General features: G+C 35.7%; 1 protein-coding gene across 4 annotated transcripts in view; it reads right to left on the minus strand.

Moving 5' to 3' along the window:
- Positions 1–15,033, minus strand: part of LOC311609169 (uncharacterized protein) — a 627,587-nt gene that overhangs the window by 527,922 nt on the left and 84,632 nt on the right. For 3 of the 4 annotated variants that reach the window (XR_014783299.1, XR_014783303.1, XR_014783304.1), the window contains exon 2: positions 10,497–10,546. The exons of the other annotated variant lie outside the window; for it this stretch is intronic. The gene's annotated coding sequence lies outside the window, so the exon portion shown is untranslated. The remainder of the gene's footprint in view (positions 1–10,496; positions 10,547–15,033) is intronic. 4 annotated transcript variants of the gene reach the window in all.

A 15,033-nucleotide genomic window follows, 5' to 3' on the forward strand; every position in this document is an offset into this window, starting at 1 on the left:
ATCATTGTGAGTGCTAAGATCTAAACTAACTAACTGGTTTAGTCCATTTTCTTTGCCTAAAGATACTTTTGCCTTAAATTTACATTCAGCTTCATTGCAGAGTAGGTGACAAAACTTTGGTTTGACTGCTGAAAATACAAATTTGAGAAGACAAACAGTCAAAAATGAAATAAAAAAGAAGTCAACGGAAATACCATACATATGTGTTTATGGAACCCCTTCTGCTAAGTTTTTATCCTGTGTAAAGTTAGCAATTTAGTTTCTCTAAGTCTGTTGGTTGGTTAAACAATTCTGCAAGCATATTATTGGGCTTCTTTTCTGTGTTAAGGACATTGATGGAGAAGACAACGCCTTCCCTCAACAAACTTACTATGTAGAACACAGTAAAAACTGTAGTGTGATGTAGAATTCTTTTTATCGATGAGTGAATGTTGAGGAGACTCACCTACTCCTTCTTTATCAGAGGAGAAGCAAGGCCTCCATTAGTGGAACAGAATTTTTGTTCCCTGGTCATGTGAAGGCTGTGGCCAACTCAATGAACAGTAAGGGAAAAGGTGATGAAAAAGATTATGGTTGAAAGACAGCAAACTGCAAACTGTGAAGAAGGACTGTGTGCCAAGGGAAAGGAAGATGAGAAAACAGGAATGAAATCTGCAAGTAAGGGCCGGGTGTGGTGGCGCACGCCTTTAATCCCAGCACTCGGGAGGCAGAGGCAGAGGCAGGCGGATCGCTGTGAGTTCGAGGCCAGCCTGGTCTACAAAGTGAGTCTAGGACAGCCTAGGATACATAGAGAAACCCTGTCTCGAAAAACCAAAAAAAAAAAAAAAAAAAGAAATCTGCAAGTAAGGAACTCAAAATGCAGATTGAGACCAAATTAAGAGTTTCCATAACATCCTTTATTTTTTAAGTAATGTGAGAAGTAAGAAAAAGGAAAGTGGCCTCTTGAAAAGACAGGGACAAGGTATCTGGAAGTTATACTGAATTTCCTTGCATCCATTGTTAACAACTATTTTTACATTGTAAGTCTTCTAACATCTTCTATTAGAACTCCTTTCATTCAGGTAAAAAATAAATCCTTTATGTCATAGAAAAAAGAATTCCTAAAATGGATAACAGCAATGGAAGCTATATAAAGGAAAACGATTAAGTGCATATTCCAAGTAGTTCTGTGAAACGTAGTGTTCAAACATGTATGAATACATGGAATACTTTACATATTTAGCAATTTCATGGTAAAGGACTTAAATTAACAACATTAAAATTTGTAAGACATTAATTATAGACACCATGCTGTGTAACAGAACCTATTAGTCCTCCTTCCAAATGTTCTTTGACCACTATCTCCCGTCATTTTGAAGTGTCTGGCAACCACCGCTTAATTATGTTTCATATGCAGCTTTTTATGATCCCACATGTAAGTAAGACAGTGAAGAGTTTGCCTCTGTATACTTACATTATTTCACTAAATATAATAATGCCCTTTAGCTTTATAATGTATAAAAATTATAAAATTACTAGATAAACAATGTTTTCCTGTGTTAGATGGTGGGGAAGGGGAGAGAGGGGGGGATCATCACATCTAAAGCTGACTATCAGTATCTCAGTGTCATCTACGGATGACCTCTTATGTTGTTCCAGTATCTTGGTTGTCCTGAACAACACCGGAGTAAGATTTGGAGGCAGGTATATCCTCCACATATTCACTACAGCTCCTCAATTATACCTAATGTTGGCTGATATGACAATTCTGTTTGTATTTTAAGGTATAAAATACTAGCTTACTATAGTTTTACTTTGTGTTTTTCTGATGTTTGAGATTCTTTTAATTTACCTATTATTTCTATTTTTTCCTATGGAAAAAATTCAGTTCTTTTGCCCATTCTTCAAATACATTGATTACTTATACTCACTGGATATTAACCTGTATTTATTTATTTATTTACAAAGATTTATTTGTTTATTTATTTGTCTTACAGTGCTCTGACTGCATATTCACCTTCAGGCCAGAAGAGGACATCAGATCTCCTTATAGATGTTTATGAGCCACCACGTGGTTGCTGGGAATTGAACTCAGGACCTTTGGAAGAGCAGACGGCGCTCTTAACCTCTGAGCCATCTCTCCAGCCCAGTAATCCATATTTAATTCTTGTGTTTTGTGGGCCATCTCCATTGTCTTTGTTGTTGCTAGTTTTTTGTTTGTTTGTTTGTTTGTTTGGGGGGTGTTTGTTTGTTTGTTTGTGATTTTTAAGAAAACAAAGCAGAGGCAAACCCACCAACCACTAGGCTTAAGGAGTAAATAATGTAATCTAAATTATATACTTAATCAGAAAAGGCTACTTTCTACTGTTAAATTCTGGGTTTTTTAGTATTTTAGAAAAAAAATAAACACAAATCATATGAGTAAATTTTCTCCTTTGGGGAGGATTATCAAATACTCCTTTAGCAGTACACTGCTTCTGTTTGGAAAAAAAAACTCTCTTATTTCATAACTCTCTTATGTCATCTGAGTGAGGTGACAACTCCATGTGCAAAGGGAAACATGAAGAAACTGGGTAGTCATTATAAAAAGAAGGAAAAAGAAAGAAAGCTCTTGAGATAAAAAGAGAAAAATGAAGTGAGTGTAATAGAAAATAGAAATTATGGGTCAAAAACTGCCAAACAATGTTCCAAGGTAAATCATTATTAGTTATTGTTAACATTTTGTTGTCAGTCACTGATTTCAGTATTTTTGTTAATATTGCCAATCATAACTGCAACCCTGTGAGAGGGATCTCATCCTGCAATACCCTTTCAGGAGACTAGTGCAAAGAAGTCAGGAACTTACCCTGCTAACACGCTGCAGTTGAACCAACACTGAGACTCAAATTAAACTACAAGGATAATGCTATTTCCAGATAGGAAGTACAAAACACACATACTAAATAAACAAACGTTCCCACAGAGCTGTCAACAAGTCACTCTCAAATCATGTCAGTCTGTTAATGCAAGAAGTCATTTGAATCTCTAGAGTCAACTAAGACAGTAACATATTTCTGGAATTAAAATGAATATATTTCTATAATGTTAAGAAGCAAACCATCTTGGAGTACACAGCCAAGCACTGAAGGAAATGGATTTTATGAGGCACACTATCCGTACATAAGAGACCAAACACTTCCCTTAAGACCTCATGGTAGACAATAACACAGTAGCAGTTTGAGTTTGAATAACCAAGCTAGCTATTTCAGATAGATTTAAAATACAAACAGGTGACTATGTGGCTTTATGAAGACTATTCAGATTGTAAGAATTCATTTCTCTAAAGTAGATTTAGTACAAAAAGAGAATGACAGATTAAAAGCAAATACTCGACATGGTATTAATTAACTAGTAACAGAAAACTGTATTACTATTTTTAGCAATAAAAATAAGTTTGCTTGTTTGTGTGTATGTTTTTCAAGACAGGGTTTTTCTATAGCCTAGGCTGTCCTGGACTTACTATGTAGATCACGCTGGCCTTGAGCTCATAGTGATCTGCCTGACTCTGCTTCATTGAGTGCTGGGATTAAAGGAGTTTGCAACAATGTCTGGCTTATAACTATATTTTACCCAATTAAAAATATAATAAATTCCTCCAGTTAAACTATGACTGATACTAATGTTCACAAATATACATGTTTCAGGCCTCACCTACACTTACCTTTCTGTCACGCCCTTTCCCTCTCATCATCACAGCTTTGGATGTTTTTAAAAACCACTTAAACAGTTTACATTTGCCTACACCACACTATTTCAACTGGTCTCTAGAACATTCAAATTTTCTTTAGATACTGGCAATTCTTAGGCACCTAAATTTTGTTTCTCTGTTTAAGAAAAAGTAAAAGGACACACCTAGATTTCATTGGTAAGGCTCTTTTATCCTGATAGCCACAGCGAATCACAGCAGGATTATATAAAATAAAGATGATCTTAGTATTAGCTCGTGGATTACAACATAAAAATATCCAGAGGAATATATCACAATGAATTGGTTTAAAATGCACGAGTTAATTGCAAAATAATATTCATGTGTATTCCTATGACTTAGTATAGTAAAATATACATACTACATATAGTTACAGAGCTGTAGAAACATACGCATTTATACTTGAGCGGTTATTCCTGAAAGTTAACGGGAAAAACACTTAAACTGTTTTCATAACAAAAATTATAACTGAAATAAATGTCCTTTAAAAACTATAATTAATAGCTGCTATGTCAGAATGTGAATCAAAGGGTCAAACCTTATAATGCACAGTTTGAAAGGTCACAGCTCAAATTATAACTTTAAAAAAGTGATTATCTATGAGTAATACGAAAAATCCATTTTGTAAACACTGGATGCATATAAAATGTTTTAAGAGTTTAAACATTGTATTTCCAACTGGACAGCTAATGAAGGAAATGGCCTCTTTTTACTGAACAAGGCTGAAGTCCAGCGTTGGAGTGGCTTTGAATGAGATTGCAGGCTGGAGGGCCAAGTGGTTGTACACATCCAAACGAAGCATGATGGACAATCTGATCACAAAACAACATGTTGTATGCACATGACAAATGACAGAAAACTAGGCACACCTCCACCACCTGCTCCCTCCTTGACACTAGTCAAACCTGCCTGAACAGTAAAAATACTATGCCACTAGCAGTTAAGAAATGATTTTCTGTAATTCAAAAATACTAGAAACTCTTTTGCAAGATCTAAGGTTTGAAAACACCCATGGAGGTCATCTATTTCAGATAGTATAAGCAGTTCTAAAAAACTTCTTTTTCTTACAGTTCATCCCGGAGCAAAATACTGCTTCATCTATATTTGTGCCAAAACTACTGGCATTGCCAGACGAGGTGAAAAGAAATATGGTTTGTCTGTAATTTCAATCTAGATGTGATCTCTTCTTTAGAGTGCAGGTGAATGGAGCTAAGGCACTGCACAATGAATTCCTAAAACCATGATAGAGTTCAGAGATGGACAAAATGAATGATTGAACTGAATATCTTTATTTGTAATCTCAATTGATATCTTTGTTTATTTACCCTTTAGATTATAATCTCCTTATGTGTAAGAATTAGATCACTCTATTTTTCAATATTTATTAAACATGTTTAAAATGCTTGACATGAAGCTAACACTTAATAAATGTTGAGATATTGGAAAGGAGAGATGGAGGGATGAAAGAAAGGTAGGAGGCTAAAGTTAGCCAATGTCCTCAAGCATTATTGGTATGACTCTAAGAAGAAAACACCTCAAGATATATATTTTATTTTATCTTACCTACTAAACAGTTCACTGATGCAAATATCTATCATAGCAACTCAGAAAATTTAAATTTTTAAAAAGTATTTATAAGACAAAATTGATATACTAAAAAGATAAAATAAGGAATCCCTAAGAAGGTACCAGTATGTATCATCCATAGGATCAGGAAGAGTGGTAACACACAGAGAAGGGCTCTGCAATTTCATATCTCTCCAGGTTAATCAGCCTGAAAACTCAGCACAAAGCACTAAGCAAACGTCACTAGCTCCTCACCCAGCACTGAGTGCTGGGCACTATATTACTAAGTACTTTATCTCATGACTCACAATCTGTTGAAAGATACAAATGTCCACGCAAAATATTCAAAAAACAGTTAAAACTGCACAAATCATTTTTTTCTGGGTGTAACTGTTCAGCATTGGGCAGATATAAGTTAAGGGATCAAGAAGACTAGGCCAGTTGAGAAAGAAAAGAGAGAAAAATAAAAACAGAAAATTTTTGTAAGATTAAAAAAAAATCAGTATTTTCTAAACCTATAAAAACGGCTTCAGGGTAATTACTTTGCTTTGTATGCCAATATGACTCATGGCAAAGCGCTTTACTGAGACCTGTGATTCTGCTAGAATTTGGTGCAAGGAGTATGTGGCTCTCATTGTAACTAGTACCGAGATCCGCAGATGCACAGCACCATACCATAAAACACATTTGAAAAACATTCTTCTTAATATTAGTAAAAGCTTAACTGTAGTTCTCCTTGGCCTGGGAAATGATTCTGTCATTCGCTGGACCAGCCCACACACACTGAGCTCTTGATAGGTTCTGGGCGCAACCATCTGGCCCTTTATTTACTTAACTCTTTTCTAATACTGGCAAGTATGTTAGTAACACTCCTATGATCACTAGTAAATATAGAGTTGCTGCACAACTAACATCTTCTCTCATTCTGAAAGTCACTAATTAGTTGTGGGTAGGAGTTGAAAAGTATTACAAAGACATGTTGAGCATTACTACAGTAAGTAATGTAAAAGCCCCGCAAAGCATACTTATTTTCTTCCCACTTCATTAGAAAAATGAAAAACACCTTGTCAACACAAAAGGAATCCAATAAGACTTGAGCATTTTAAAGGATCATAGGTAGTTTAGGGAAAAGAATGAATGCAGAATTTAGGCAAAAACCAGAAAAATCAAAAACTCTACATTTTTTCTTGAAATTGTCCACTTCCTTTCTTAACAGTATGACTCAGGGCTCACAAATGGATCAGGATTATAATCCCAGAACTCATGAAATAAAGGCAGGGTGATAGCCATGAATTAAAAGCCAGCATAGCCTATATAGTAAGATTGTCTTGCCAAAAACAAAAGACTAGGATAAAAGTGTATTTAAGGAACATATTTTTTTCAGTTAATAAATATAGGTTTCCAAAGGAGACAAATAAGATGGGCAGCCCACATTTCTAAAGCCTGATTTTTCTAGCTAGTATTTATATAAAACAGAGCTTCATATGCCACATTAATCGTTCCATATAAAAGTCCTAAACAATTTTATTTTACTGAATACAGTATAGGCTATAATTAAAAAGGCCATTCCAAAAGATGCTAAAAAGACATTTAGAAAAAAACCCTTAAGTCTCATATATGTTTCAAAACTAGAAATGTATGTAGTTTCAGCCCCTTATACTATTTATTTATAGCATATTTTTATGTAAATGAGAGAATCTCTGTTAAATTTTCTGTAATATTCAGATTGTCCACAAAAAGTCAGCTAATTAATTTGAGCTAATTGAAGACCAGGCTTACAACTGCCTCATGACCACACTCGCTGAAACAAATGTGGGTAGGCTCCTCACTTCTGAGCTCAAACAATGTGTAAGCAAGCAGAGACTTCTAGAACTTACTTTGGATTTAAGCTTTGCTCACGTGTTCACAGACATTTCTGGCACAACCAGTCCTTATAATACAAAACCCAAACAGGTAGGATCTCAACTGAAAACATAACCTCACACATTGTGAAGTATTTCATAAGTCCTTATCAAATCCAGGAACTAGTGAAAACCACAGAGTTGGAACATATGCAAAAATAATCTAATATAAGGATAAATAGAATAAATAAAAGGATACAACATGTTATTTAATATGTAATTTAAGATTTGCCAAAGAACTGGGGCATACATTAGTCACTGATACACAAAATAAGAATGATTTTGCTTACAAAGAAACACAGGTATGGAGACGGGACGTAGGAAGAGCCTTGTGCGTCAATGGAACAAAAAAAAAAATCCCCACAAAACCAAAAAACTCTTCGGAATAATAGATGGTTCAGAGACAGTTACAGAGAGGTGATTAACCAGCTGACACAGCTTTTAGACATGGAAGGTATGTCAGCACTGGGGGCAGCAATGCTGGTGGCCTCTAACCATGCACCAGCTTTGCCAGTACAGACTGGATGCCTGGAACCAAGTACTACAGAAAAACAATAAAACCTGGAGCCAGCTAAGGGAAGACTGAACAAAACCCGCTTCCAACTGCAAATACTCCCAAAAACCTACGCTAAGGATTGTTTTCCCTTGGGAATGGTACACACCATGTTTGCCAAGTGTTAACTAGTGCTTACCTCTACTTATCCCACTCTACAGAGCAAGATGCCAAATACAAACCTAAAAATTTCCAGTCTCTATTGCACATAGAAGTAGTTCTAACCTTATGTGGCAAAAATTCTGTTGATAGGTATGGCCAGAATGTCACTACGTGACCAGATGGCTAAAGTGAGTCCATTTTGCTAAGAATGTATTAAGTGGTTCTCTGCATCCCAAACCATCAATCAAAGCAGAGCACAAGAGAGGTTGCTGTGTTCTCCTTTATTTGGTCTGCAGCTCTATCTGTGAAGTATAAATATAAAATTACAGCACCAGCTTTAATGTTGCAAAAATGCCATTTCTATTTAACATTTAACAAATATCTAAGTGTACAAAATAAAAATCCTAAATATATGAAAATACAAAAATACATGGCAACAGTACAAAATTTTTATGCTTTTAGGGACATGAATGCAACTGGAGACAAAGATATTAAGTTAAATAAGACTGTTTCAGAAAGACAAATATTATATGTCTAATTTCATATGTAGTTCATAAAGGAACATAAAATCAAGTATGTACATATGACAAAGTGAAAGTAAACCTGCCCAGGTGGACAAAGAAGGGATGTGGACAGGTAAGAAGAAAAGACAGAAACATTTGAAAGGTGAGGGATAATATAGTCAGTGCACAAATATATACTAGTATTAAAAAATTGCAAGGTAAAACAAGAACTTTCAAAGTGAAAATTGCATGACATATTTTAAATTTTCAACCCTGTGACCATCACCTAAAGAATAATCATATTTATCATATGACCATATTATTATAGTTTGTAAGGTATTATACAGTTTATAAGAAAAAGCAAATTAGAGCTATTTGTATTAAGTTCCACAAAAAGCAAGAAAAATGCTCTAAACACCAAATCCCTGTAGTCTCGAGAGGTGGCTTAGTTGGTAGGATGTTTGTTATGAAATCATAAGTAACTGAGTACAAATATCCTGCACTCACACAAAAGGTAGACATGGAAGCATGCATTGTAGCCCAAGTGCTGGGCCGGCAGGGACAGATGGATCCTGGAGCACTCTGGCCAGCCAGTATAGCTGAATTGGTGATTCAGGGGACAAAACAGTGATAACTACACTAATGTCAAAAATGATTAAATTATACCACAGGACTTTCTGAAACATATAGAGAGACAGACACACAGAACACACACACACACATACACACACACACACCCCACACGTGCATGTGCACACACACGCACACATACACACACATATTACTAGCTATATTCTCAGTGTGCTGACTTCATTTCTAACACTATCCTACAATAGGAATTACTTTGATTATGTAAAATAAAAGTGAATGAATGATGTGGTAGTTCAATGGATAACTTAGAAATATATTTTTATTATAATACCTAATAATAAAAACAGCTGAAATCATATTGCTAAACCCTATACATGTAGTTGAGGAAACCTACAAAGAAAATTCTAGTTACTTATCTTCAAGAAAGAGATGATGAAATATGCACATCTTTAGTACCTCTGTACCTTAAAATATTGCCTAGTATTAATTTTCCATCAAGTTGTCATTTTCCTTGACATTTGGTTTTATTAATCAAGGCATTTATCACTAATTTGTAGAAAATATCATAATTAAGCCAAATAAAATAAAATCCTTAAAAGGTTAAAATTAGAAGGCAGGTGAATTAGAACTCTGGCATTACTATGTTGACATGCAGGAGCTTTTTGGAAGTACAGGAATCAAGTGTTTTCAGAGTTTGGTGCCTCAATCTTGGGGCTGGATGGTTTTTTAAAATGTTATAAAGATTTGATTTAAAGCTGTCTGACAGTTTTGACATTCAGGTGAAAGTACGGCTGCTGCATTTGGAACAATTTGCATATCCCACTGCTAAACGGAATGTTTGAGGTGTGCACTGGTGTAAAGAAATTAAAAACAAGCTATCACACATGCTTAAGTGTATGTATTCACAAAAAGATGGTTGGATCACACCACCCCAACCCCCTCCAATGTAATCTGTGATTTACTCTTCTATAATAAATTACCCTAGCATGTTATTCTCACTGGAAAATCTAACCATGCATGTAAGAAGCGAAGTAATTACTGCCCCTTCTTGTCTAAGAAGCTCCTCTCAAGCCCTCTCTCAAGACACAATGCAGCAACACAGTCTATTATAAATTTCTTGCCTACAATTCTGGACTTGTGTATCTGAAGCTATTAAATGTCATGTGCAGTTTGGATGTTTCCAATGAAAGCATTTTTATCCCTCCTATAGTAACTTGTAAAGCTATTACTGAGCATAAACATATTCTTACTTTCAACTTTTGAGTCAATATGCCTAGTTAAAGGGCAAGCTTAAAAATAAGAAGGATTCAAACTAATAAAAATGAGAAACATAACACATTTCTATGCAGAAAGAAGTATAGCATCAATGAATTAGAATTAAATACTGTAGAAAGCAGGGTTTTTCTGTTTTACTTATAGTTACATATTATTTTGAGGTAAGACTAATTGTTAAACAGCAATCAAAACAGAGCTTACGCAGTTAATCCACAGCCTTGAAAATAATAAAGCAAGCCCAAGAAGATAAAAACCTATGGGAAAACATCACTGGACATTACCTTCAGCCTTCAGAGTCTCAAAGGGCAATTCAAACACTCCACTCACTTATCTATAAAAAAAATTCTTAAAATTAGTAATCATTCAAGAAATAATTTACATTTACATTAATGTCTTCATGATTAGCTTTGAGAAGAATGTAGGTGTCTTTATAAATTCTAATATATCTAGTTTTAAGAAAAAGTTGAGTAAGCATAATTATTACAAGAACTGAAAACATGAAGTACAGATTCAGTAAAACTAGTCACATTCAATACAAAGCACTGTTTGTACATTTCTGAAAGGGACAGAGGGCAGACTATCAAGAGGAGCTCCCTGAAATTATATTAATGATGATTTTAGGCCTTAATATTTTGATGTGTGTGCAGGTGTGTCTCCATCTGTGCACACATGTACACATTTGCTTGGAGGGAAGGTGACAACGTTCATCTCATCTTCAGAAATGCCATCTACCTCCTTTGAGACAGTCTCTTACCGGCCTGAAGCTCACCAATTAGGCTAGATTTGCTGGCCAGCAAGGCCCCAGTGACACTCTTGTCTCCGCTCTCCAACACAAGGATTACAAGCATATGCACATCTCACTTTTTACATCTATGCTATGGAAGAAACTCAAGTCCCTGCACTTGCACAGCAAGCACTTTAACAACTGGACCATCTATCCTGCCCTGCATATTAATACTTAAGCAATGTAAGACAGATTGATAAGTGTAAACAAGGTAACTAGTATATAAGAATAAGATAGAGATATCATTAAAATGTAGATACAATTGAAAATGTTTGTCTAAGCACAGATAATTAAAATGAAAAGAGTGGAGAGACATAAAGCAGCAAAGGTAACATGTTCTGTGCAGTTTCAAAGCAAGGCTGACCAAGACCTGGGGCTGGAACGGAAACACACAAACAGATGAGCTGTTTCTATTCACTTGTGTACTTGTGTGAAAGTGTTTGCTTGTAGTCTATGTATGCTGTCTACACACATGTACAGTGACCAGAGAACACAGTTGCCCTACTCTATCACTTTCTGACTTATTCCCTTAAGGCAGAGTCTCTCACTAAATTTAGAGCCTGGATGATGGCCAGAAATCTTGAAGGCCCTGTTTCCAGCATGCACAGTGCTGAGGGTTACAGTAACCAATGGCTTTTTAAAGTGACTGTCAGAGATGTGGCCTGGGTCTTCATGCCTGTCTACAAGCACTCTTACCTGAGGAACTATCTCCCAAGAATCTGAAGAGGACACTCTGAGCTTCCTGTTAGTAGGCATGTTGATAGTATAGAATCAAAGCTGAGACTAAAGCTAAAGCCAACAGGATGCTGAGGGGCTTTTGAAAACAATTTGGTATGTTTCACTATAAGAAAATTTAGCCACAAGCAATGCTCCCATTAAAATTTGATCTTAATTCTTTATGACCTTGGATAGAGATCCTCCTAAATTTACTATAAAATCTCTATGATGACCCTGATGTCATATTTATTAATAATCTCCACAGAGATTCACTCATTTAAAGTCTCAAAAGCAGTTTTGCTAATGGAAATGCATTACATAAACAAGCTAATCCTATAAGCCATTATATCTACAAGGACAATCCCTTAAAAAAAAAAAACTCTAAGGATTGGAATTTGCTGGATCTTTAATATGCATATGCAACATTCTTGCAAACAGAAACAAAGAAATAAGCAATAAACCACACCAGCAAAATAAAAGATGCCCTAATCTAGACTGTGCTGACAGACAAATGGAGTCCAGAAAAGGAAAATGGGTGTCATTATATTCAGAGAACAGGAACAAACCACAACTACTGTGCACCAGAAAGCCTCAGGAGAGCCATTGGAGATCAGATTCAGGAGTGAGACCAAAACCATTCGGGACAGTAACAGAGAATGTTGAGGACAAAAGTGGGGCAGGAGTAGATTGTAAAGTCCAGAAAAAGGCCTTAGGGAAAATTAATTTGGCCATTATCTGATACACTGTAAGAGAATGTTTATATTTATGTTTCTCTCCCTCATTAGAACGGGATAGGCCCATTGTCTTCTTCACAAGACAGGAATAGCACCTGCTGCGAATAGTGCCTGCTGGGTTCTAGATGACCAATGCATTCACTGAATAAAAGAATGCACAAAGCAACCAACCTATGAGCAACTCATGTCTACAAATAAAATACAATATAAATAAGCTTGAAAAAGTTACATGTTATGTACTAATTTAAACTATCTCCTTGAGCAACCCTAAACTCCTAAAATTCATAGTTTACCAGTACTATTTTTTAAACAAATGAAACAATAAACAAGCCAGCAAACTATTATATTTATGACAGTGAAGTAGAGCAACACACGGCAGGAATGCTGAAAGCTACAAGAACTGTTATTTTCAGAGGTTTGGATAAAGAAATTTCTTTCAAGAGGTGACAACAGAAAGAAACCTAGGTGATTAAGAGAAAGAGTAAAAAATGTCTATCTAAGAGTAGCCTGGCTGTTGCCAGATTGAAGGATGACAAACATTATCTTCCATAATACCATGACTAGCACACAGCAAGCTGGCTGCTCATTATCTATTATTTTTATATTGCTATTTTTATCAATTGTGGATTTCTTCAGTAGATAAGCGTGTCGAATGTATTCATTTTTATCTTCTCTGCTTTAAATAGTGCCTAACAAGAATTCAATAAACATTTACAGAACTGAAAAGAAGACAACTATTATCACTTAATTAATTAGAAAACATAAACAGACTATGAGGATATAAAAAAAAAAGTCACTACATTTCATATGCCTGAGTCAATCTATCCAATATCACATAATAATTAATCTTCCCCAGATTTATAAAAAAGAAAGAGAAAATATTGCTAGGACTAGTAAATCAGGAATGCAAATAATAACAGTTAATCAGAAAAGATAAAATGAAGTTGACAATATTAAGCCAGTATCCTGTTCATTTAAATACTATGTCTGCCTTCCTCTGATTAACACAGTTTCTCTCTAGCGCTAGGCCTGTTATACAGCACCTGCTTCATTTACGTAGTCACACACCAACACAGACTTGTTTATAGTAAATATTTTTTAAAAAGACTTGTTAAACTAATGTACATTTATCTTGAGCAGCTCAGAACCCCACACAAGCTTCCACTGAGCTATATCTCACCCTTTATTTTACTTTTACTTCAGACAAAGTGTCACTAAATTGTCCAGGCAGTTTAAACTCAAGTACTTTTGTCTCACTCAAAGGTATTTTGGATTACAAGCCACTGCTACTAAGATTAACAACAGTTATAAGCTCAAAACATCTAGGCAGGAGATGGATAAATTTAAAATACAAACTTCAATGGAAGAAGTATCTCTGTTCCTTGGCAAACATGTATAGAATAGAGTAGGTTTTTGCAAGAACTGAAAAATAATAGAAAATAGATGTATTAGAAAAACAATATCAGTAGCACATGGTACTTACAGCATTTTGATAAAAGGCAATATTTCCAAGAGCATATGAGAAGCAAATTCTCCTTGCATCTTACCATATAAAAATAAAGTTGATATAGCTGAATAAATAAATGAAACAAATCGGTGATCTCTAGGAATATGTAGGCATCATCTCTCAAACTACATGGTGGGGAGGAATTTTGGGGCACACAATAAAATGGATCAATTTTGATACATAAGACCAAAAAATGCTTTTTCAATACCTATGATAGCAATACATTTGGTGCAGCTCCCACCCCACCGCAAAGAATCGTCTTTTGTCACTGAACAGAGGGTATTACCGAGAACCACACTTGGGAAAGTCAAGAGACTAAAGTAACTATATAGATCCCACCCTCAAATGAGACATCTATAACACAACTCCTGCACACAAGACATAGGGAATACTGAAAGGGGGCAAATGAATTCTAGGAGCCAGAGAGCCAGGAAGCCTATGGTTTCCTCCTAATACTTGTGTAGAACTACAGCAGTCAACATTCCAGTATGGACGGGGGAGGTGGGTATCACAGTGCCCAAGGCCTAGCTGGGGAGCTGGGGAGCTATGAGCACACTAGGCACTCTATGGCTACCAAAGGAGAGTCAGTTTTTCTTCGGGGACAATTCCTCTGATAGGTTGCCCATGCCTATGTGGCCATCCCTACATTCACATGCACACAGTTAATAACTAATTGAAACTAGTAGGGAGGAGGGGGGGAGGGAGGGAAGGAGGAAGGGAGGGAGGGGAGGGAGACTGTGAGAGTGTTACAATACAAGAGAACATGAGTTTGAGATGGGTATGTGGGAAAGAATATGGAAGGAGAAGAAGAGGGGAAAGGTGGGCTTGACTATGATTAATATGGTTTGTATTCAAGTATAAAAATCTCAAAATTTTAAGACATTGAAAAAAATTTAAAGGCAAATTGAGTTCTAGTTTCCTATAATGGGGGCCCCTTTGGTGGAGGTGATCATTTTGCTTTTGCATATTATTAATGTACAATACTACTGAAGTGGGATAAGCCATTTGGCTGACTTGAAGATTTTTTCAAAATAGTGGCTAGCTCAGCCCTGCAGCAAGGCCATTAGACATCTTAA

The sequence above is a fragment of the Acomys minous genome (genome assembly GCF_964271855.1).
Source record: "Acomys minous genome assembly, chromosome: 11".
NCBI lineage: Eukaryota > Metazoa > Chordata > Mammalia > Rodentia > Muridae > Acomys > Acomys minous.